Consider the following 24376-nt stretch of genomic DNA (forward strand, 5'->3'; position numbering starts at 1 on the left):
AGGATTGTTCAATCACACCTGCAAATGATCTCAAATTACCCTGAAAAAGCAAAATATCTGAAAAATGTGAACAGAGTAAGCAAGTGTTTCACACTGCTACTACGCAGTAGCTATGCAATAGGTATTTTCTACAACAGGATGATGTCATCAGCTTAAAAAGATTTTTGCCAATCATACAAATTGACCAATATAGTCTACAAATGAAGGCTGCAAGTCCCAGTGACTGGCTGATTGAATCAAACAGCAAGTTCCCTCGGTTGTTTGCAATAGGCAGAGTACAGACCATATTCAACCAACCCGTACTTGCAAAACCCAAAACACATCTGCTGTTAGATGTGATTCCATGATTGGACACCACTTGAACAGCTACGCTAATAACCAATTTGCATGAACAGCTACGCTAATAACCAATTTGAGAAATTACACATATTCTTACACAAGCACTTGTTCTCTGTTTTAAAAAAACAGCAAGTTGAAGCCTTGTGCCTTTTTTGAATTACCAGAGATCTTGGGGAGCTTAAAGTTCCCCGTTGCTCTCTCCATAGCAACTTGTCCAATCAGAGCTGGTTGCCAACCAATCATCACCCTTTTCTTCTGTTGCATAAATTAGTTTGATCACTTGAAATTTGGCACTTTTGTCTTTGTCCCAATGAGTGGAAGACAAAAACTTTCACGTTTCTCATTCAGCAAAACTCAATTTTAACACAAGGCAGAAAGAGTCAACGGTTTGACAGATTCATTGAATAAGAAACAGAAAAAAGTCATTCAATCTATTGCGCATTCACATTATAAGGAAACAATGACATGACAAACCTCACAATCAGATGTGAAGAGGAGATGACAGGCATTTACAGACCAAAGCTTTGGAGTAATTCAACACTAACCATTGAAGACAGGATTGACAGAATATAAGGAATAATTGTTCGGTGGTAAATTTGGTAATGAGATTTACATTAAAAAATTAGATTACAAAGAAAGTTATTATTCCTAGAAAAGAAATACTACATCTCTGGGTAGATGCATGCAACCAGAGGTTTTATAGCATGAAAGAAAAGGAATCTTACGGAGAGGCGAAGAGTAGCTTTTTTAAAATTCATTTATGGATTGTGGGCATCGCTGGTTAGGCTAGCATTTATTGCCCAGTGTTAACTGCCCTTGAGGTGGTGGTGGTGAGCTGCCTTCTTGAAATACTGCAATCCATGAGGTGGAGCTACATCCACAGTGCTAACGGGGAGGGAATTCCAGGATTTTGGCCCAGTGACAGTGAAGGAATGGAGATATATTTCTAAGTCGGAATGGTGAGTGGCTTGGAGAGGAGCTTCCAGGTGGTGGTGTTGTCATGCACCAGCATTGTATAGCATCTACAAGATGCACTGTAGGAATTCACTCAGGCTCTTTAGTACCTTGCAAACCCATGCATCTCCTGCCCTGTCCTTCCTTGTAGGTGGTAGTGAAGGTGGGTTTGCAAGGTACTAAAGAGCCTGAGTGAATTCCTACAGTGCATCTTGTAGACGCTATACAATGCTGCTACTGTACGCTGGCGGTGGAGGGAGTGAATGTCTGTGGAAAGGATGTCAATCAAGCAGGCGGCTTTGTCCTGCACGGCTTCAAGCTTCTTGTAGTCGGGAGTGCACTCATCCGGGCAAGTGGAAAGTAGTCCATCATACCCCAGCTTGTGCCTTGTAGATTGTGAACAGGCTATGATGAGTCAGGTAGTAAGTTACTCACCGCAGGATTCCTTGCCTCTAACCTACTCTTGTAGCCACAGTTTTATAGGACTAATCCAGTTGAGTTTCTGGTTAACGGTAACCACCCCTAAGATGTTGATAGTGGGGGAATTCAGTGATGACAATGCCATTGAATGGCAAGGCGATGGTTAGATTCTCTCTTGTTAGACAGAATGCCTGGTATTTATGTGGTACATATATTACTTGTCAACCCAAATCTGGATATTGCCCAGGTTTTGGATTTTACACTTGGACTGCTTCAGTTTGAGGAATCACAAATGGCACTGAACATTGTGGAATCATCAGCGAACATCCCCACTTCTGACCTTATGATGGAAGGAAGGTGAAGCAGATGAAGATGGTTGTGCCTAGTACATTAACCTAAGGAACTTCTGCAGTGATGTCCTGGAGCTGAGATGATTGACCTCCAATCATCACAACCATCTTCCTGTGTGTGCCAGGTATGACAACTACTGGAGAGTTCTCCCCAGTTGCCACTGACTCCAGTTTTACTTGGGCTTCTTAATGCTGTACTCAGTCAAATGCAGCTGCTGGACTGGAGGTGTCGCCTTTCAAATAAGATGTTAATTGAAAACCTCTTTGCTCTCAGCTAGATACAAAAGATTGCATGGCCACAATTTGAAGAGTGGGAAGTTCTCCTGACCAACATTGCATTTCCACATACTACATGACAAAAATTTATTTCATTAATTGTTAAGCACTTTGGGACATCCTAAGATTTTAAAATTTGTTCTCGAAATCTCGTTATTTCTTCCATCAGTCACTTCTTTCAAAAGGACTGGGTCTGATGGCCTGCAGCTGCAGTACTAGATGCAAAATAATCTACCTTAATTTGTAGTTCTACACACAGAACGACTAACAGCAAAGAAAATACCACAATTTTCCAGCACTTTTTTTTTAACAACTTAAATGGAAAAACAAAACTGCATTAAGATGTAGAAAATTACCTGTGATAAATTATGCAATCGAATTAATCAGAAAACTGTCTATATTTCAAATGTTGTTACCCTGAACATAACTATATTTATACTAACACTGTCTACTTTCAGCAAAAAGGTCTGCTGCTGAATATACTGAAAACAATTCAGCAGGACAGCTGATCACAGTGCTGCTAACAATTTCTACTGAAGTTCTTTGAGCCCAAAAATATTACAATGACATGCCTTACATGCTTCGAGAGTCACTGAAAGTTTGATTTGTGTAATAGTTACAAATAGTTTGCTTTCTCACAGGATCACTACAGCCACATCCAGTCTACTTACCTATTCACTCAGACCAAGAAACTGCTGGCAGATTGTAGCCTTCAAATCAGCCAGCTGAAGTCTGCTTCCTATACATTTCTCTCCAGCATCTGTGAAACCAGAACAGTGCATACGATGCCAGCATGAACTCCTTTCGCACAATAATGACATGCATGTCAGTCATTAGCACGTTGCAAAGCACCCACCCTCTCAGCTGATTACACACATCCAACACTCGAAAACAAACGAGTAATTAGATCAGAGAAAGGCAGACTATCGAATCAGCAGTGTGCTATGAAAGAGCACAAAGGTGACCCAGCTAAGAGGCTTTATTGCTATAACAAACCAGTTGCTGGGGATTAAGTGCTTTGCTGCAAAAGCTCTTCACACTTTAAATCTTTTCCGCAGCTGCTGAATTTCCCCTTCCAACCATCACCTCACCTGTTCTCATGAAACTTCAGTTGCTGGTTAGTGAATTATGGCTTAAAGTGTCCTCCGACCCATAAAATTGATTTGATATGATTTATTGTCACAGGTATTAACATAGTGAAAAGTATTGTTTCTCGCATGCTATATAGACAAAGCATACTGTTCATACAGGAGGAAACAGGCCAGTGCAGAATGTAGTGTTACAGTCATAGCTAGGGTATAGAGAAAAATCAACTTAATGTGAGGTAGGTCCATTCAAAAGTCTGACAGCAGCAGGAAGAAGCTGTTCTCGAGTCGGTTGGTACGTGACCTTAAAATTTTTTATCTTTTTCCCTACGATAGGTGGTGGAAGAGAGAATGTTTGGGGTGTGTGGAATCCTTAATTATGCTTGCTGCTTTGCCAAGATAGTGGGCAGTGTAGACACAGTCAATGGATAAGAGGCGAGGAAGGAGATATCAGAGGCACTGATGGTAATTTTCCAATCCTCTCTGGCCATAGGTGAACTGGAGAACTGCTAACACTTCCATTATTAAGAAAGGGAGGAAAGGATTGGCCAATAATTTGAGTCTGTCAGTCTAACATCAGTGGGGGGGAAGTTTTTTGAAAGGTTTCTGACGGACAGAATACATCTGCACTTGATTTGATTTGGCACATACATTGGGATATACTAAATAGTACTGTTCCTTGCGCGCTATACAGGTAAAACATACCGCTCATGAAGCACACAAAGGAAAAGGATAGAGTGCAGAATATAATGTTGAAGCTACAGGTAGGGTGAAGAGAAAGATCAGCTTAATATAGGATAGGACCGTTTACATGTCTGATGACAGCAGGGAAGAAGCTGTTCTTGAGTCTGTTGGTACATGATCTCAGACTTTTGCATCTTTTTCCCAATGGAAGAAGGTGGAAGAGAACATATTCGGCGTGCGTGGGGTCCTTGATTATGCTGACTGCTTTCCCGAGGCAGCAAGAAGTGTAGACAGAGTCAATGGGTGGGAGGCTGGTTTGCGTGATGGACTGGGCTACATTCACAATCCTTTGTAGTTTCTTGTAGTCAGGAGCCATACCAAGCTTTGGTACATCTGGATAGGATGCTTTCTGTCATGCATCTGTAAAAACTGGTGAATTGTAATGGGCATGCTGAATTTCCTTAGCCTTCTGAGAAAGTAGAAGTATTGATAAACTTTCTCAAATGTAGTGTCAGTATGGATAGTCCAGGACAGATTGTTGGTGATCTGAATATCTAGGAACTTGGAAGTTCTTAACCATCTCCACTTCATCACCATTAATGTAGACTGGCAAATGTCCTCTACTATGTTTCCTGATGACTAACTTTTCGTTTTAGTGAATTGACGGAAAGATTATTGCTTTGTACTGTCTCAGTAGATTCTCTGTCTCATTCCTGCACTCCGCCTCATCATTGTCTAAGATCCGACCCACTACGGTGGTGTCATCAGCAAACTTGGAAATAGAGCTGAAGCAGAATTTGGCCACAAAGTCCTAAGTGTACCAAAACTTTGGTAAGGGCTGAGGACACAGCCTTGTAGGCACCAGTATTGAGGATAATCATGGAGGTGGTGTCATTATATATCCTTACCAATTACAGTCTATGGGTTAGGAAGTTAAGGATCCAGTTGCAGAGGGAGGAACAGAGCTCTAGGTCACAAAGTTTGGAGATGAGTTTTGTTGGAATTATGGTGTTGAAGGTTGAGCTGGATAGATATGGATTGATCAGGGAGAGTCAGCATGGATTTGTTAAGGGAAGGTTGCGTTTGACAAATTTGATTGAGAATTTTGAGGAGATAACCACGAGTGTTGATGAGGATAATGTCACAGATCAGGCATGATCTTATTGAATGGCAGAGCATACTCGAGAAGCTGAATGGCCTACTCTGCTCCTATGTTCTTATCTGATATGATCTATATGGATTTTAGCAAAATTGCTAATAGGATGCCTCATGGAGACCAGTCAATAAAATAGGGGCCTATGGGATCTAAGGCAAAGTGACATATTGGCTCCAAAATTGGCTGAGAGGCAGGAAAGAGGATGATGGTAGGGGAAGGCTCCCCGTTTCAGTTGGGTTCCGCAGGACTCAGTGCTGGCACCCTTGCTATTTGTGCTATAAATTAATGATTTCATCTTAAATATAATGAGTATGATAGAGAAGTTTGCAGATGACGCGAAAATTGGTAAGATGGCAAATAGTGAGAACACCTGCAGGTATTCACAAGACTGGTCAAGTAGGCAGGGCAGTGATGAACTGAATTCAACCCGGAAAAGAGAGAGGAGGACTTGGGGAGGGCTAACAAGACAACTGCACTATGAATGGTGGGACCTGGTAAGTACTGAGGGACCCTGAAGTGCATATCCACAAAGCCTTGAAGATGGCCCGGTAAGTAAGGTGGTTAAAAAGGTATATTGGATACTTTTCTTTATTAGCCAAGGCATAGAATACAAGACCACCGAGGTCACATTGGAACTGTATAAAATGCTGGTTAGGTTGCAACTGGAGTACTCCATGCAGTTCTGGTCATCACATTGTAGTGTTATGGTGAAATTAAAGTGATGGACACAAAATGGTTGCCTGGCACACAAAATGAACTCTGGGAAGGGACATTAAAAGGCACTGGCTTTGGGCACAGACAGTAACACAGAGTTAAAACCTGTAGTATCTGAATTGCTGCAGCAAAGTGGTCAGACCTGGGCACCTTAAGACTTGAGATAAGAGCAGACCCAGAACAATGAGTCTGATAATGAGATAAGCCACTGATGGGGACATAAATGATAAAATGCATATATCGAAACCAGTCATTGGTAGAGGGCATAACTGCATAAATGTATCCATTCTATGTACAATAATGTGTTAACCGCCCACGTCTGTATCTGTTTGCTTGTAACAACGTATTAACTGTCAATATCCGTATCTGCCTATCAACTTGTAACCATGTGTTAATGGCTAGTGTCTGTACTATCTATTGTCTAAAAAGTATAAAGATGCTCAACTACTATAGTGTAATTGAGAAGGTAGCTGCCAAGTACTGCAGAGTACCAGTGTTTTCTCCCAAAGCTTTGTCTGAAATAAAGCTGTTTTGTTGAACCTCCAAGTCTGACTCCGAAGTGGTAAATTTCCCACAACAATTGGTGTAGTCGGCAAGGATCTTATTATTGGCAAGTTCAATCAATTGGCCACGATTGGAATGCCGGGGTAGAGATCACTGAATCTATGGAAATCAGACGAGGTCAATAATACAGTTTAAAGGGGGTTAAAATTAAGGGGTATTATAGAAATAAGTACTAACTCCTGATGGTATAGTGATAAGTAACTGTTACTTGTGCTGACCAACTAGAGGACAAGGAAGTGCCTGTCTCAAAGGTGCAGCCTTGTTAAGAGGGGATATCCCCCACACGAAAGTCAGGACCCTGAAGTGGGTGTAGAGGCACCAAGGGCACTTCGGATTGTGAAGCACAAGTGGCCAAGGTCAGTTCACATCAAACTCTGTAGTGGTGAACAAATGCAGTGTTGCCACCTGTTTGCATGCAAGTTTGTATAGTTGGATACTGGACTGTCAATGTTGTAAAGTGGTGCAGAAAAGGAGCTGATCAACTCTGATCTAGAGCCGGACTCTGGTGGAGAAACACATTGCCGAAGCAGTAATAGTGGAGCCATGAGTATAAACTGAAACCCTGAGATGGTAATAAAACATGGTGCTAGAGTAGTAATAGTGGCTGGGGGTAGTGAAGTCCCTACGGTAAAGAGAACACATTACTAGGAAATAATCATGGCTGTACAGTGCCTAAAACACATTGCTAAAGTGGCAATAGTGACCAGGGGTAGTGAAGTCTGCAAGATGGCAGATAAAGAAACTAAGTGAGGACCTGCAGGATCTCTTATTGAAGTGTACATGACAGACAGACAAACGTTAATAAAGAGGATGCAAAGGGATGGCTGCATTAGGCCTCCTCAGACCTCAGAGCAGCAGAGAAAGTGGATAGATGAGGAAATGCGAATCAAGACAAAGGCGGCAGGGGTATTATTGGTACATCAATTAGCGGGACTAATTGAACAAGTAGTCGCCTCTACTAAAAAGTGGAGTGAAGATAAAGAAAAGATTCGAGAGAATCCAGAGTAAGGGAACTGGAGAAACAAAACCAAGTGTAGAAGAGAATCGATTGGAAGGGGAAACTGTTCCTCTACCTCCTTATGAGTCCACGCAACAGGGACTAACCGCTCCCCCAGAGGAGTGGGAAGCACTAGAACACAACTTAACGCCAATAACCTGAAGGGGAACAGATGCGCAGCCAAAAGCCAATTATAAGCCATTCACCCCAGGCGAAAGACAGCAGTTAATGGCTTCCCTGGGTAAACTGCAACCTAGAAGCACAAATTCTGGGAAGAATTAGATATAATATGGGTAGGATACCAACTACACCTGAGAGACATACACCAACTGGTCAGGGCAGCCTGTCCAGTGGATAAGTGGAGGCAGGTAGCAGGTGGACATGCCACTTCTCCAGCACAAGATTATAGTGAGGGACGTTGGACACATGTAGTTGCCCTAACAGCAGAAAAAGGTGCTCAACAGGTACCCTCCAACCGGTTTAAAACAGAAAAATCAAAGTTTTAGTAAACGCTCCTACTAACTGGAGCAGAACTACCACGACCAAGCAGCTAAAAGGGAAAGGAGCTTCTGAGTACGGGAAACAGTTGTTCAAAATATACCAGAAATGCTCAGGGCAAGAAAACCCAGGCCATGGGGATTGAGCATTCATCCAGGCTTTCAAGGATGGGCTCTCTTACGCTTGCCAAACCGTCCTAAAAATGGGAGTGATTACGTCCCAAGATTACGATGAACTGGTAGAATGGGCTAGTGGCATACCAGGAGGCAGAGAAGAGAAATCCCAGCCAAGAATAAGGCTAGAAAGAGTAGCTGCTTAAAGTCACAGAAACAGAACTAAATCCAAACTGACTTGCCACAATTGTGGCCAAAAAGGGCACTTTGCAAGGGATTGCAGGGTCCCAAGGAGAGGAAACAAGTTTGGAAGCAGTGGCAAACACTGTAGTCACGGTAATAAAAATGAACACACAGAAGCAGCATGTTGAGACAAACCCCCAACCCGATCCATGACCATAGCAGAACTGGAGGAACCAAGAAACCTCCAAGGTCAGCAAGACTGACGGTCTGCAGCCCCCATTTATAACGGTAAGGAGGAGGGAAGGATTTACGTGTCTGCACTGTTCGGTGGCAGGCAACGTGAGATGCCGGTGGACACAGAAGCATCCATATCTGTCACCGACCTACCCTTACCCACAAGTAAAATGATTTACCTAACCGGGATAGGAGGGAACAAAACACTTGCCTACCTGAGCGAGACCACGTTAGTAGAAATAAATAATTTGTATATACCAATGAGGTTTTGTGTGTGTAAAAATAATGAGGGTACAATAATGGGAAATGATTTAATGAAAGAATATGAGATTTTGATAGACCGTGGAAAGGAGGAATTAATCTGGCCAAGACAGGATCGGGCAATGGAACTCTGTGTGAGAACCTCTCCGGCTACGTCGAGGGCATCCTGAAACCCATTGTACAAAGAACCCCCAGCTTTTGTCGCGACACTACGGAATTCCTACTGAAACTCAGCACACATGGAGCAGTTGAACCAGGGACACTCCTCGTCACAATGGATGTCTCAGCGCTCTACACCAACATCCCCCACGACGATGGCATTGCTGCGACTGCATCAGTACTCAATGCTGACAACTGCCAGTTTCCAGATGCAATTTTACAACTCATCCGCTTTATCCTGGACCACAATGTCTTCACCTTCAACGACCAGTTTTTCATCCAGACACATGGAACAGCCATGGGGACCAAATTTGCGCCTCAATATGCCAACATCTTCATGCACAGGTTCGAACAAGACTTCTTCACTGCACAGAATCTTCAACCGATGCTGTACACTAGATACATCGATGACATTTTCTTCCTCTGGCCTCATGGTGAACAATCACTGAAACAACTATATGATGATATCAACAAATTCCACCCCACCATCAGACTCACCATGGACTATTCCCCAGAATCAGTTGCATTCTTGGACACACGCATCTCCATTAAGGACGGTCACCTCAGCACCTCACTGTACCGCAAGCCCACAGACAATCTCACAATGCTCCACTTCTCCAGCTTCCACCCTAAACATGTTAAAGAAGCTATTCCCTATGGACAAGCCCTCCGTATACACAGGATTTGCTCAGATGAGGAGGATCGTGACAGACACCTCCAGACCCTGAAAGATGCCCTCATAAGAACAGGATATGGTGCTCGACTCATAGATCGGCAGTTTCGATGCGCCACAGCAAAAAACCGCACCGATCTCCTCAGAAGACAAACACGGGACACAGTGGACAGAGTTCCCTTCGTCGTCCAGTACTTCCCCGGAGCGGAGAAGCTACGACATCTTCTCCGGAGTCTTCAACATATCATTGATGAAGACGAACATCTCGCCAGGGCCATCCCCACACCCCCACTTCTTGCTTTCAGACAACCACACAACCTCAAACAGACCATTGTTCGCAGCAAACTACCCAGCCTTCAGGAGAACAGTGACCACAATACCACACAACCCTGTCACAGCAACCTCTGCAAGACATGCCGGATCATCGACATGGATACCATCATCACACGTGAGAATACCATCCACCAGGTACATGGTAAATACTCTTGCAACTCGGCCAACATTGTCTACCTGATACGTTGCAAGAAAGGATGTCCCGAAGCATGGTACATTGGGGAGACCATGCAGACGCTACGACAACGGATGAATGAACATCGCTCGACAGTCACCAGGCAAGACTGTTCCCTTCCTGTTGGCGAACACTTCAGTGGTCACGGGCATTCAGCCTCTGACCTTCGGGTAAGCATTCTCCAAGGCGGCCTTCACAACACACGACAGCGCAGAGTCGCTGAGCAGAGACTGATAGCCAAGTTCCGCACACATGAGGACGGTCTCAACAGGGATCTTGGGTTCATGTCGCACTATCTGTAACCCCCGTGACTTGCCTGGGTTTGCAAAACCTCACTTACTGTACTGTCTGGAGACAATACACATCTCTTTAAACTGTGATCAGTGCTCCTACCACTCACATTGTCAGCCACTTCAGGTCTTGAACAGCAGGTTAGGTGTAAGGATTCGCATTTTAATCAGTAATCTCTAAACTGTCTGTGCTTTATATGCTCTGTCTGAGGCCAGAACTCTCCATTCACCTGACGAAGAGGGTAACCCCTCGAAAGCTTGTGAGAATATTATCAAATAAATAGGTTGGACTAAAACCTGGTGTTGTCAGACTTTTTACTGTCAAGACAGGATGGTCAGAAAATTAGAATAGGGAAACTCAAGTCACCTTGAAACTATTAAGATGGCCACAGCCACCACCGGAGATTGGGAATTAGAGGCGGGAGGGTTCGGAGTCATCTGTGCCTCCGTCCCCAGAGGTATGGGCTAAAACAAAATTAGATACCGGCTTAACTAAAACAGACCCAATAAAGGTACCTGGACCAGAGCATAAGCCCCACCGACAATACCCAATAAAATCAGAAGCAGCGAAAGCTGCAGTGGAGGTAGTTAAAGGGTTAGTGGAAAAAGGAATTCTGAGGGAAACCACGAGTACCACTAACTCCCCAACCTGGCCAGTGAGCAAACCTGACGGAAGCTATAGGCTCACGATAGATTACACCAGACTCAACAAAGTCACGTTCCATATTCTAGTTTTCTGACTGTCCTGTCTTGCACCCCATTGTAGCAAGCCCCTCAACAATCCTGAATGGACTGTCATAGGAGCACAAAATATTCACAGTATTAGATACAGTCAACAGATTCTGGTCCCTCCCTTGGATTCTGAATCCCAGGACAAATTCGCCTTTACAGTGGGAAACAAACAGTATACTTGAACTCGCCCACTGCAGGAATTCCACAACAGCCCTGCTATTTTCCTTCGAGTAATGAGCGACATCCTGAACAGGGTAGAACTGCCAGAGGATAGCACAACCCTACAACATGTAGATGATATCTTAATAGCTTCAGAATCCAAGTCAGGACATCAGGAAGCACTATATCTAGTATTAAACGAACTAAAAACCGCAGCGTTGAAGATAAGTCCCAAAAGGGCACAAATGGGGAAAACACAGGTCCTGCACTTAGAAAACCTTATATCCCAAGGGCTTAAAGAAATGCCAACAGACCGAAAGGCAGCAGTACAACAAATGTTGCGGCCTGTCGCCGTAAGAGGAGTTAGGAAGGTACTGGGACTGTTTAACATAGCCAAAGTTTTATCCCAAGATTTGCAAAATTGGCAGAACCTATACAAAAACTAGTTAAAGGGGGAAACCTAGCTTTAAATGCATAGAATGGGGGTCTGAGCAGGAAGAGGCTTACAACAAATTAAAAACAGGACTGATATCAGCCCCTGGACTAGGATTACCAGATTCCAATAACGAGTTCCACATACATTGTAGTAATGAGGGAGGGTTCTATTCCTCAGTGGTAACACAGGAGCATGGCAACAAAAAGAGACCCATAGGTTACTATTCATCTGCAGAAGGGCCGGTAGTCACCGGACTGCCAAAGTGCGTAGCCGCCTTGGATTGCGCCGCCTGGGCCGTAAAGGTTAGCAAGCCAATAATAACGACAGGGAATATAATCCTCCACACCAAACACACTTTGGTGGAAATGCTGAATATGGGAAAGCTAAGGTCCGCCTCAAACGTGAGAAGGGCTAAATAGGAAGCTGTCCTTCTACCTCCAAGGAAATCCATAATAAAAATAAGGGACACAGGAAATAATCCAGCAGAAGGGATTTTAGACACAGGAGAGCCACACAATTGTGGGCATATAGATATGGATGTAGAAGGTGGTAGGATAAAGGATGTACCCTTAACAATAGCTGAGGAGACCCTTTTTGTAGATGGTTTACGCAAATGTGTGTAGTGAATGACAAACTAGAAACAGTAAGGTCAGAAAGAATTGACAGAGGTCTATCTGCGCACGTAGCAGAACTAATGGCACTCACACAGGCACTAGAGTTATCTGAAGGCACAAGGGTAAACACACATAGTCGGTACGCATTTGGGATATATGGGGTAGAAGGGGGTTCATAACCACGGGAGGAACTCCCATTAGATGCCAACAAAGAATTGAGGCATTGTTAAAAGCTAGTGGGAACTCCCGAAAAGCCACAGTAATACAAATTAAAGCGCACCAGAAAGAACTAGGAAGCTTTAATCCAGATTGGTCAAATTTCAAGGGGAACCAACTGCAGATAGAGCAACACAATTAGCCTTAGGACAGGAGACAGTTGGTGAGCTGCCAATAACAGTACAAAACAAACAGGAGACCAAATAGATATTCGGGACTTACCTCGAAAGAGGAAAAGGGAAAGTGGGAAGCACAGGGAGCGATCAAAGGGACCGAACATCTGGAGACGAGAAGATAAGGTAATGGCACCAGAGTGCATACAAAACACCCTAATGGAACTACACCATGGACTCTCACGTGGGAAGAAAGGCTATGATAACTAAGTTAGGAAATGAATGATGGTGGAAAGGAATGGGAAGAGACATAGCCCAGCACTGTCACCAATGCATGACAGCGCACAACACAACCCTGGTCGACCCATAAAAATTAAGATGGGACATCAGCCCCGACCAAAGAGACCTCAGGAACATCTTCAAATGGATTTCAAGGGCCACTACCACAATCCCATGGCAAAACCTATTGTCTGGTTATTATAGACCAGTTCACCAGGTGGGTAGAAGCGTTCCCTACTACAAATTGTACTGCTATCATGGTGGCTAGAATAGTGGCAAAAGAGGTAATCATAAGAACATAAGAAATAGGAGCAGGAGTAGGCCATCCAGCCCTTCGAGTCTGCCCCGCCATTCAATAAGATCATGGCTGATCTGTCGCGGCTCAGTTCCACATTCCCGCCCTCTCCCCATAACCCTTAATCCCCTCTCCTATCAAAAACCCATCAACCCGCGTCTTAAAAATATTTAGCGAGGCAGCCTCCACCACTTCAACGGGCAGAGAATTCCAGAGATTCACCACCCTTTGCGTGAAGAAGTTCCTCCTCAACTCCGTTCTAAACCGTCCCCCTTTTATCTTGAGGCTGTGCCCCCTAGTCCTATTGTCTTTTTTGAGTGGGAAGAGTCTTTCCACCTCTATCCTATCCATCCCATTCATCATCTTATACGTCTCAATGAGATCTCCCCTCATTCTTCTAAACTCTAACGAGTACAAGCCCAGTTTATTCAGCCTCTCCTCATAGTTCAACCCCCTCAACTCCGGCATCAGCCTAGTAAACCTCCTCTGCACTCCCTCCAAGGCCAAAATATCTTTGCGCAGGTGCGGCGCCCAAAAATGCACACAGTACTCCAGTTGCGGCCTCACCAATGCCCTATACAGCTGCAGCAAGACCTCCCTACTTTTATATTCAATCCCCTTCGCTATGAAGGCCAGCATCCCATTCGCCTTCCTGACCACCTGTTGCACCTGCAAGCTGGGTTTTTGCGACTCATGCACAAGGACCCCGAGGTCCCTCTGCACCGTCGCCTGCTGCAGTTTTTCGCCCCGTAAGTAATCGTCCTTCCTACCATTCTTCCTACCAAAGTGGACCACCTCACACTTGCCAACATTAAATTCCATTTGCCATTTCCTGGCCCATTCGCCCAGCCTATCTAGATCCTTCTGCAGACTCTCCACACCCTCCGCACAATTTGCCGTTCCCCCAATCTTGGTGTCATCAGCAAATTTCGACACTCTACACTCGGTTCCCTCCTCCAGATCATCTACATAAATGGTAAAAAGCTGAGGCCCCAGCACCGACCCCTGGGGCACTCCACTAGTCACCATCCGCCAATCCGAATAGCACCCGTTGACCCCCACTCTCTGCCTCCTATTTGACAACCAATCCTCTATCCACGCTAACACCCTACCCCCAACTCCATGTCCCTCGACCTTCTGCAATAACCTCTTGTGAGGCACTTTGTCAAACGCCTTCTGAAAATCTAGAAAGACCACATCCACCGGCTCTCCTCTATCCACTGCCCTAGACACATCCTCATAGAACTCCAGTAAATTTGTCAGACACGACTTCCCTTTAATGAAACCGTGCTGCGTCTGCTCTATCAAGCAATTCCCTTCAAGATGCCTCGCAATTTCCTCCTTAATGACAGATTCTAACATTTTACCTACCACAGACGTTAAACTAACCGGCCTATAATTCCCCGCCTTTTGCTTGGCACCCTTCTTAAACAACAGCGTAACATTAGCCGTTTTCCAATCATCCAGCACTTCCCCGGAATCCAGCGACGTTTGGAAAATAACCACCAAGGCATCCACTATCACCTTCGCCATTTCTTTCAGAACCCTCGGATGCATTCCATCCGGTCCTGGGGACTTGTCCACAATCAGCCCCTCCAGTCTGTCGAGCACCGCCTTTCTAGTAACAGTAATGTCATTAAGACCCTCCAGTCCTACCACCTTTCCATCGCTAACACCTGGCAAATTATTCACGTCCTCCTCCATGAAGACAGAAACAAAAAAGTTATTCAATACCTTAGCCATATCCCCATCCCCTACCACTAGGTCCCCTTTCTCATCCTCTAAAGGACCAACATTCACCCTAGCCAGCCTCTTCCTTTTTATATATTTATAAAAACTCTTGCTATCCTTTTTTATATTAAGCGCTAGCCCAGCTTCATAGTTTCTCCTTCCCTTCCTTATCAACTTCTTTGTCAATCTTTGTTGACATTTAAACCTCTCCCAATCCTCTTCTCGCCCACTACTCTTAGCTACTCTAAATTCCTCCGCTTTTAGTTTAACACTTTCCTTCACCTCCTTCGTTATCCACGGCTTATTACCTCTCCTCCTACTATCCTTTTTGACCATCGGAATAAATTTCCGTTGAGCACCAAGAAAGATCTCCTTAAAGATCCTCCACTGCTCAACAGACCCTCCCTCCAACACACTCTCCCAGTCCACATTCGCCAATTCTTCTCTCATCCTACCGTACTCCCCTCTATTCAAACAAAGGACGCGTGTCCGGGAACCCACTTTCTCCTCCTCCATCTGCACCAGAAACTCCACCATACAATGATCACTCTCCCCAAGAGGATCCTTCACCACAAGTTCCCTAATTCTACCCGCTTCATTACATAGCACCAGATCCAAGATAGCTCGCTCCCTCGTCGGCTCCAACACACACTGCTCGAGGAAACTATCCCGGCAGCATTCCAAGGACTCTTCCTCGAGCCCCCCACGTCCAACATGGGTCGACCAATCAATATGCAGATTGAAATCCCCCATAACTACGGCCGTCCCATTCCTGCACGCCGCACTTATTTGCGCGTTAACAGCCCGCCCCACCTCCAGATCATTATTCGGGGGCCTATAGACGACACCCACCAGCGTCTTCCTCCCTTTGCTGTTCCTAATCTCCACCCACAACGATTCCACCCTCTGCTCCTTGGCTCCAATATCATCCCTTGCTACCACCGTGATGCTATCCTTAATCAGCAGAGCTACGCCCCACCCTTTTCCCTCCTGCCTATCCTTCCTAAACACTTGATAGCCCTGTACATTCAGCTCCCAGTCCCTGTCACCCTGCAGCCACGTCTCTGTAATGGCCACCAGATCGTATCCATTTGTGTCGATCTGCGCCATCAGCTCATCCACTTTATTCCGAATGCTTCATGCATTCAGATAAAATGCTTTCATCCCAGCCTTCACCTGGACCCTATTTGCCGCAACGCCACCAACTATACTCACGCCCCCTACTCCCTCTATTATTGGGACATCTTCGGCCTCTTCCCTTACATGTACACTCTCCTTAACTTTAGACCTCGTAAGGTCACCTACCCTCGCACCCTCCCTCCCCCCTAATTAGTTTAAAGCCCTGTCTACAGTCCTCTTTTCTCGATTCGCCAGCACTCTGGTCCCAGCACGGTTCAGACCAACCCCATCCCGCCCGAACAGGTCCCACCTACCCCAATACTGGTGCCAATGCCCCATAAATTCAAACCCATTCCTCCCACACCAATCCCTGAGCCACCCATTCACTTCCTTAATCCTGTCAACCCTACGCCCGTCTGCACTCGGTTTAGGCAGTAGCCCAGAGATAACTACCTTGTCGGTTCTACTTTTTAATTCATTCCCAGCTTTTCATACTCCCTCCCCAGATCCTCAGTCTGCATTTTGCTTACGTCGCCAGCACCCACATGAATCACAACGACCGGATTCTCACCCTCCCACTCCAGGTTCCTCTGCAGCCCAGCTGCGACATCCCGGACCCGAGCACCAGGCAGACAACACACCCTTCTGTGCACTTTGTCATTGTGACAAAGGACAGTGTCAATACCCTTCACCCCACTATCCCCAATCACTACTACGTTCCTTTTCCCTTTCTCTTTGCCTATGTCCTGCTGCAGCACTGTACCGTGTGCAGTTTGCTCACCAACCTCACCTGCCTCGTTCTCGTCCAGCCTGGAAGCAAGAACCTCAAACCTGTTGTGCAGATTAAGAGGCTGAGGCCTCCGCTCCTCACCCCCCTTCCTCCTCCCAGCAGCCCCCTCTTGTCCCTGACCCTTAGAGTTAGCCAGTCTAGGCGGGGTGGATGTCACTTGCACCCCATTGACAATGGCACCCTCTCTCCCCCTGATGAGCCTCAGTGTCTGTCGCTCAGAGGCCAGCTCATTTACCCTGAGCTGGAGCTCCTCCAGCAACCTGCACTTACTGCAGACATGGTCACTGGGATGAACCCTGGGGTCCACCAGTTCCCACATCATACAGAAACCACACATCACATGCCCCTCCATTATTCAATGTAGTAGTTTTGAAAAAATTTTTTTTGTTTTTTTTGTTTTTCAAACGAACTCACCTGGCCTTTTTTCCTTCAAGCCCTTTTTGATATTAAGCCCTAGTAGCTCACTCTGCTTCCCACTCACTCCGCTGCCCGCTCAGACGCTGCCCGCTGTCTACACCAGGCCTCCTTTTAAACCTGGCGCTGATTTAAAGCTGATGGCCCACAACTGCCTGCTAACCACTCCCTCAGAATTCTTAAAGCAGTAATCCTGAGATGGGGAGTATCCCTACAAATCATTGTGCATGGAACAAGCTGAGGGAAAGATCAAGTGAGACAAGGTGAGCGACTGACTTTTTTTAAAGCTTTTCGTGGGGTTTTAGAGTTTTAAAATTAACTAAGATTTTAACAGAAGTGGGCCGCAGGGTGTGCTGGGAAGGTTTTTTTAAAGCACGCGAAGTATAAAAGGGAGGCTGCAGTATACAGCGGGCAGCGGAGTGAGCAGGGAGCAGAGTGAGAGCTGTAAGGGCTTTGGGCGAAAAGGGCGAAGCAAGGTAAGTTTAAAAGTTTTAATTTTTTTTCTCCTGTATTTCTTAAAAGGGCAATCAGTGTGAGGCCAGTATGTTGCTCCCAGTGTAAGATATGGGAGGTCCTGGAGGCTCCTGGCCTCCCAGACGTCCATATCTGTGCTCGGTGTGTTGAGCTGCGGTTCCTAAGGGGCCCTGTTAGGGAACTGGAATTGCAGCTCAAGGACCTTCATCTGGTTAGAGAAAATGAGGAGCTACTGGCAGGTGGTCACACCAGGGCCACGGGAGGAAGGTAAGTGGGTAACGGTCAGGAAGGGAAAAGCTCAGATGACAGAAAGCACCCCGGTGGATGTGCCCCTTCATAATAAGTACTCCTGTCTGAGTACTGCTGGGGGAGACAGTGGTGGCTGTGTTCCTGGAGCTGAGCCCAACCTAGTAGTTCAAAAAGGTAAGGAAAGGAGGAAGAAGGCAATGTTAATAAGGGACTCTATAGTGAGGGGGTTGGACAGGCGTTTTTTGTGGACGCAGACGGGAGTCTCGGATTGTGGTTTGCCTCCCTGGTGCCAGGATCTGGGATGTCTCTGAACATGTCCCAGAAATCCTGAAGGGGGAGGGAGAGGAGCCAGAGGTCGTGGTACATATAGGTACCACTGACATAGGTAGGAAGAGGGAAGGGGTCATGAAAACAGATTATAGGGAGTTAGGTTGACAGCTGAGAAGGAGGAACACAAAGGTGGTTATCTCAGGATTGCTGCCTGCGCTGTGAGAGAGTGACAGCAGGAATGGAATGAGGTGGAGGATGAATGCATGGCTGGGGGACGGGAGCAGGGAGCAGGGATTCAGGTTCCTGGACCATTGGGACCTCTTTAGGGGCAGATGTGTCCTGTACAATAAAGACGGGCGGCACTTGAATCCCAGGGGGACCAATATCTTGGCAGGAAGATTGGCTAGGACTACTGGGGGGACTTTAAACTAGAAAGGTTGGGGGGAAGGAATCGAGATGAGGTGACTGAGAGCAAGGAGGTTAGCTCGCAAGTAGAGAAGGGCTGTAGAGAGTGTAAGAGGGAGGATAGATGGGTGATTGAGAAGGGGAGCGCCCAGGCTGAAGGTCTCGGGTGTGTCTACTTTAACGCCAGGAGTGTAGTGAATAAAGTGGATGAGCTCAGAGCGTGGATCGCTGCTTGGGAATGTGATGTGGTGGCCATTACAGAGACTTGGATGTCTCAGGGACAGGACTGGGTACTTCAGGTGCCGAGATTCAGATGTTTCAGGAGGGACAGGGAGGGAGGCAAAACAGGGGGCAGAGTGGCACTGTTGATCAGGGATAGCGTCACGGCTGTAGAGAAGGTGGACGCTTGGAGGGATTGTCTACAGAGTCTCTGTGGGTGGAAGTTACGAACAGCAAAGGGTCGGTAACTTTGCTGGGTGTTTTCTATAGGCCGGCCAATAGTGACAGGGATGTTGAGGTGCAGGTAGGGAAAGAGATCCTGGACAGATGTAGTAATCACAGTAAAAAGTCTGACAACACCAGGTTTTAGTCCAACCTATTTATTTGATAATATACTCGCAAGCTTTCGGGTTAGCCCCTTCGTCAGGTGAATGGAGAGTTCTGGCCTCAGACAGAGCATATAAAGCACAGACAGTTTAGAGATTACTGATTAGAATGCGAATCCTTACACCTAACCTGCTGTTCAAGACCTGAAGTGGCTGATAATGTGAGTGGAAGGAGCACTGATCACAGTTTAAAGAGATGTGTATTGTCTCCAGACAGTACAGTAAGTGAGGTTTTGCAAACCCAGGCAGCAGATGTAGTAATAACAGAGTTGTCGTGATGGGAGACTTTAATTTCCCAAACATCGACTGAAACATCCCAATGGTAAGGGGTTTGGATGGGAGGAGTTTGTTAGGTGTGTTCAGGAGGGTTTCCTGAACCAGTATGTGGATAAGCCTACGAGAGGAGAGCTGTACTTGATCTGGTGCTGGCTAATGAACCTGGACAGATGTCAGATCTCTTGGTGGGAGAGCATCTTGGGGATAGCGATCATAATTCTATCTCCTTCACAATAGCATTGGAAAGAGATAGGATCAGGCATGCTAGGAAAGTGTTTATCTGGAGTAAGGGGAAATATGAAGCCATCAGGCAGGAAATTAGACGAGTAAATTGGAAGGAGGTGTTCTTGGGGAAAAGTACCGGAGGAAGGTGGCAGATTTTCAAGGAATGTTTGTCTGGAGCTCTGCATGACAAAGTTGCGATGAGACAGGGTTTTGGTAGGTTACGGGAACCGGGTCGCACAAAGGCTGTAATGAACCTAGTCAGAAAGAAAAGAAAGGCATACAGAAGGTTCACAGACCTAGGAGATGTAAAGGATCCAGAGTATACGGGTTGTAGGAAGGAGCTTAAAAAGGAAATTAGGAGAACCAGAAGGGGTCATGAGAAGGCCTTGTTGAGTAAGATTAAGGAGAACCCCAAGGCATTCTACAAATATGTGAAGAGTAGAAGGATGAGACGTGAAGGAATAGGGCCTGTAAAAGGCAAAAGGGGGAAAAGTCTGCACGGAACTGGTAGAAACGGCAGAGGTACTTAATGAATACTTTGCCTTGTTATTCATGGTGGAAAACGATCTGGGTGGTTGTACTGCAGGTTTGCTGCCGACTGAAAAGATTGAGTATGTGGATGTTACGAAAGAGGATGTGTTGGAACTTCTAAATTGCATCAAGATAGATAAGTCGCCGGGACCAGATGGGATGTACCCCAGGTTACTGTGGGACGTGAGGGAAGAGATTGCAGAGCCTCTGGCGATGATCTTTGTGTCGATGGAGACAGGAGAGGTTCTGTAGGATTGGAGGATTGCTGGTGTGGTTCCTATTTTCAAAAAAAGGGAACAGGGATAGCCCAGGGAATTACCGGCCAGTGAGTCTGACCTTTGATGGAGAGGATACTGAGGGACAGGATTTATGTACATTTAGAGAAGTTTAGTATGATCAAAAGTAGTCAGCATGGGTTTGCTAAGGGCAGGTCGTGCCTTACGAGCCTAGTTGAGTTCTTTGAAAATGTGACTGAACACAATGACGAAGGAAGAGCGGTGGATGTGGTTTATATGGGCTTCTGCAAGGCGTTTGATAAGGTCCCCCATGCAAGACTTCTTGAAAAAGTGAGAGGGCATGGAATCCAAGGGACTGTTGCCTCGTGGATGCAGAACTGGCTTGCCTACAGAAGGCAGAGAGTGGTTGTAGATGGGGTTTTTTCTGCATGGACGTCAGTCACCAGTGGAGTGCCCCAGGGATCTGTTCTGAGACTCTTGCTGTTTGTCATTTTCATAAATGACCTGGATGAGGAAGTGGAGGGATGGGTTAGTAAATTTACCAACGACACAAAGGTTGGTGGTGTTGTGGATAGTCTGGAGGGATGTCAGAAGTTGCAGCGTGACATAGATAGGATGCAAGACTGGGCTGAGAACAGGCAGATGGACTTCAACCCAGATAAATATGTAGTGGTCCATTTTGGTAGGTCCAATGAGATGAAGGGGTATAATATCAAGGGTAAGACTCTTAGCAATGTAGAGGATCAGAAGGACATTGGGATCCGGGTCCATAGGACTCTTAAATTGGCCTCACAGGTGGAGGATGTGGTCAAGAAGGCATATGGCATACTAGCCTTCATTAATCAAGAGATTGAGTTTAGGAGTTGGGAAATAACACTGCAACTTTATAAGACCCTTGCCAGACCCCACTTGGAGTACTGTGCTCAGTTCTGGTCACCTCACTACAAGGAGGGTGTGGAAGCTATTGAAAGGGTGCAGAGGAGATTTACAAGGATGTTGCCTGGATTGGGTGGCATGCCTTATGAGGATAGGTTGAGGAAGCTAGATCTTTTCTCCCTGGAGAGACGAAGGATGAGAGGTGACCTGATAGAGGTTTATAAGATGTTGAGAGGTATAGATAGGGTGGATTCTCAGAGGCTATTTCCCAGGGCTGAAATTGTCACTACAAGAGGACACAGGTTTAAGGTGCTGGGGACTAGGTACAGAGGAGATGTCAGGGCTAAGTTTTTCACTCAGAGGGTGGTGAGTGAGTGGAATTGGCTGCCATCGGTGGAGGCAAACTCGTTGCGGTCTTTTAAGAGACTTCTGGATGAGTACATGGAATTTAATGGGGTTGAGGGTTATAGATAGGCCTGGTAGGTAGGGATATGATCGGCGCAGCTTGTGGGACAAAGGGCCTGTGCGTGTTGTGGTGTTCTATGTTCTAAATCAATTCGGACCACGGGACAGACTTCACCGGAAAGATGGTAAAATCAGTGTGCTAATTGATAGGGATAAAACAAAAATTCCACATCCCTTACCACCCACAGAGTTCTGGAATGGTGAAACATATGAACAGAATCCTTAAGAATGCCTTGACTAAAGCTATACAAACATCAGGAAAAGTGTGAACAGAAGTATTGCCCACTATATTAAAGAGGCTAAGAGCTACCACAAACTAGACAACCGGATGAACCCCTTACGTAAGAGAAATATTGCTTAAATTGGAACTAACTGAGATAGATCAGCAGTTAAAAGTTGTATCTTGTCCTGTTTAAATATTTCAATTATTAAGTATTAAGCTAATTCATTCGCTATAGTTTCTACAAGTTTATTTTGATAAAAGCCACGCTCAAAGGGTAATAATTTAAACATTGGGAGCCAAAGTGAGTCAGCCGGCAGAGAGGTGATAGATAAACATAACCTGGTACAAGATAAAGGCAGAACGCTGTGTTAGAGATGGGAGTGGACAGTCTTTGTGACACAGATGATGAGGTCAGAGGCTTAACTCAAGGTCAAATAGTATGGCCAAACTCAGACAACTGCCAGAATCTTGGTGGCTGGGGAATAGCGTTTATGACGGAGACCAAAGTCAGGATTTTCTTGATCTCCAAATAGGAGGAAGTATCAGCTTTTCCTGGACTGAATGTCAGAGGAGCAGTGTGAAAACAGAGAGGCAGTGGAGGAGAGGAGAGATGTGGTGGTGAGGTAAAACTGGATGTTGTCAGAACATCATACCACACAATTCCAGATGATGTTCCCACGGTTGGATGAGGAATAGGAAGAAAGTCAATGATGGATCATTGAGGGCACTCCTCAGTTAATGATACAGCAATGGATAGAGAAGCCATTATAGATAGTGCAACAAGGAGAAGGGAGTGCCACCCAACTAGTTAATAGAAGAGAGTCTTTGAAGAAGGATGGTACAATCAATTAAGCACATCACATTGCTATGGTGCAATCACCAAAGTGACCTGATAATACTTTGACACACTTGGCACATACATCCATTTGATTATTTTTGACAGTGTTTACTTGTAAGGAAAGAAATTAACTCTCCAACTTTTTTCCATTGACAACAGGATCAGGCACTGCAGACAGTCAAAATCAGGCAGCGTCAGGGGAGAGGTCAGAGGAACGACTGTTTCAGCTGAGAGTTCTTTGATACGGACACTGACTGACCTGCCTTGTGTTTCCTGGCTTTCTTTCAGATTTCCAGCAATTTCCATAACCTCCAGGACGGTGGGCCAGATGCTGGAAAATAGGATTAGTGTAGTCAGACCTTTATTCAACAATGTGGACACAATGGGCCGAAAAGGCCTTCTTCTGCCTAAAACCTAGTCTGTCTTTTTTCTAGTGGTTCAGACATCTTTCATGCACCATGAAGCTGCTTCATGGGGTTTTCTAGCAATCTATACAGCTGAAGGCCATTTTAAAAGAAGTTTATTTATTAGCATCACAAGTAGGCTTACATTAACACTGCAATGAAGCCACTGTGAAAATCCCTTAGTCACCACACTCTGGCATCAGTTCAGATATGCTGAGGGAGAACTTAGTATAACCAATGCACCTAATCAATAGTCTTTCAGACTGTGGGCAACACGGTAGCATAATGGTTAGCACTGCTGCTTCACAGCTCCAGGGACCTTGGTTCAATTCCTGGCTTGGGTCATTGTTTGTGTGGAGTTTGTACATTCTCTTTCTGTCTGCGTGGGTTTCCTCCCAGAGTCCAAGGATGTGCAGGTTAGGTTGATTGGCTCTGCTAAAAAATTGCCCCTTGCTGTCCTGAGATGCATAGGTTAGAGGAATTAGCGGGTAAAATATTTAGAGATATAGGGGTAGGGCCTGGGTGGGATTGTGGTTGGTGTAGACTCGATGGGCCAAATGGCCTCTTTCTGCACTGTAGAGTTTCTATGATTTCTACGAAGCTGCGGAACCCGGAAGAAACCCACGCAGACATGGGGGAAAATTTGCAGATCCGCACAGACAGTGACCCAAACCAGGAATCAAAACTGGATCCCTGGTGCTAACCACTATGCTGCCCCAATTTCATAGAATCACGAATAAGTTTTTTTTAAAAGTTTCTTTTAATACCTCCCCGACTTCAGTTGGCAAGATGGTGCAGTGGGGAATTGGGCCACAGAGACACTAACAACAGGAATGAACTGGGAAGAGAAAAGGAGTGAACAGAAAGTTAGCTAATCTTCTTTCCACACATTGACACCTGTTGAAAGCAGACACTGGGACAAAGACAGAATTTCATTTGGCCG

General features: G+C 45.6%; 1 protein-coding gene across 6 annotated transcripts in view; it reads right to left on the minus strand.

The window, feature by feature from the left end:
- ip6k1 (inositol hexakisphosphate kinase 1) overlaps nucleotides 1-24376 on the minus strand; it is a 102034-nt gene that overhangs the window by 72200 nt on the left and 5458 nt on the right. For 2 of the 6 annotated variants that reach the window (XM_080184652.1, XM_080184672.1), the window contains exon 2: nucleotides 23289-23360. The exons of 1 other annotated variant lie outside the window; for it this stretch is intronic. The gene's annotated coding sequence lies outside the window, so the exon portion shown is untranslated. Of the gene's footprint in view, nucleotides 1-3010; nucleotides 3100-12837; nucleotides 12896-23288; nucleotides 23361-24376 lie in introns of all 6 variants that reach the window. 3 more of the 6 variants (XM_080184638.1, XM_080184646.1, XM_080184661.1) reach the window with 3 other exon arrangements.

The sequence above is a fragment of the Carcharhinus amblyrhynchos genome, chromosome 3 (assembly GCF_965287045.1).
Source record: "Carcharhinus amblyrhynchos chromosome 3, sCarAmb.v2.hapA, whole genome shotgun sequence".
Lineage (NCBI taxonomy): Eukaryota > Metazoa > Chordata > Chondrichthyes > Carcharhiniformes > Carcharhinidae > Carcharhinus > Carcharhinus amblyrhynchos.